Genomic DNA, 1802 nt, shown 5'->3' on the forward strand with positions numbered 1-1802 from the left:
GATAGTCTAACCACATAAAACAATGTAAAAATTATGCATAAAACTTCTAAATTTACATAATGTAACCCCACCTGATTTTTCATGACGGACTAGGTTTAGCCAGTATTAGCTATTGGTCGATGCACTCAGGGCTCCATTATTATGTATGTGTTTTAACCGTACCATCAGCTCATTTTTCCAAACCATTTTAGAGCTTGATCGAGAAATACAAGGCAAACCTAAATGTCAGTTGAACCACGCCATGAGAAAATAGTAGTGATTAAATGTTATCCCTTAAAAACATTCTAAGGCTTAATGCAATGCTTATTTGACATCTGAGCTATTGATATAGTCAAAAGGAGGAAAAAAAAAAATCAATTCAATTCAAAACTTTTGTGGTCCCCATTTCAATGGTGGGTGTTCAATCAACGATGTTTCCTTTAGGGCCTGTTTGGCCAGGCAGATCCTATGGTATTAGGAGGGATGAGATCGGCAATATCCTGAGATAGGTGCCTGGCCAAACAGGCCCTTTGCTATATCTTGAGATAAGTTCATCGGGTCTGTTCGACACATTTGGCATATCCGGGAATTTTACCTTCAAAACCCTTTCAATCTGTCCATCCAAACACGCCCTAGTCCCGATTGAACAACAGGATTAGGAGGGATGTGATCAATTTTAAGGTAATGATGGTGATGGCAATGGATTGGTTTAAAATTCATGGGTTCGCTATGTCTTGGGACAGGTTCCCAGGTCTGCTTGGCATATTTCAAAATTTTACTACCCAATCGCTTCCAATCTGTCTGTCCAAACACCCCCCTTAGGCCGTGTCTGGGGCATGGCATTGGGAAGGATTAGGTGGGATGGGATTCAAAAAACATAATTATTACCCATGACAGGGATTGTACCGTGGTACCATGGGATAAGCTTAATTCCATGATTTGTTTGTAATTTGGTGGTACATTAAGTGGATATACCCACCATCATTTGAAATTATTAAGAACAACAGAAGGGTTTAGAAACTAAACTGTTCATTTGTTTTGTAACCTCATTTCATGGCATGGGCCTAAAAATGAGGCTGATCCAAAACTTATGTGGCCTCAAAGAAGTTTTCAACGTTAAGTATTCAATCCCTGTTGCTTTCTATGGTGGGGTCCACTTGAGCTTTAGATCTACCTAATTTTTGGGCCATGTTCTAAAATGATCTCAAAAAATAGGTGGATGGTGTGTATATAGCCCACACATCATGGTGGGACCTACACAACTTGTTAACATTGAGTGAAATTGGCACGGACCGAATGTAATTCCTTCCAAGCTTTTCCATTCTTCCCAAATATGAAGTGGAATTGGCACAGGACCGGATGCAATTCCATCCCACCTAAGCCCATCTACGACCATGCGCCAAACACGCCCTTAGTGTTATCCCGAGATTTGGATTTATGTCATTTTTTTTGGCTCATCTAATAAAATAATATGAAAACATAGATGGACAGTCTCGATGAAGCACATACATTATAGTGGAGCCCACAGAGTCCCTAGCCAAACCTCGTCCTGGAATGACTGTGTTGGAGGTCATATAAACAACCGCCGTGGCCAAGAAAATTTCTGTGGTAGGCCTCCCATCCTCACAATTTCTGTGCTGTCGCCTAAATTAGTATTAGATCGTCCTGGTTTACGGCATACTAAAATGAGGTTATTCTACTGATGAACGGCTTGGATTTCATACACACATCAGGGTGGCCCCACACAGCCCAGGTGTAGCACGTTTTTCCTAAGGTTCCCGCGGGTAGCCATTGTATTTCTCTTCATCGAAACGCGCGCACAC

The sequence above is a fragment of the Magnolia sinica genome, chromosome 2, assembly GCF_029962835.1.
Source record: "Magnolia sinica isolate HGM2019 chromosome 2, MsV1, whole genome shotgun sequence".
Taxonomy (NCBI): domain Eukaryota; kingdom Viridiplantae; phylum Streptophyta; class Magnoliopsida; order Magnoliales; family Magnoliaceae; genus Magnolia; species Magnolia sinica.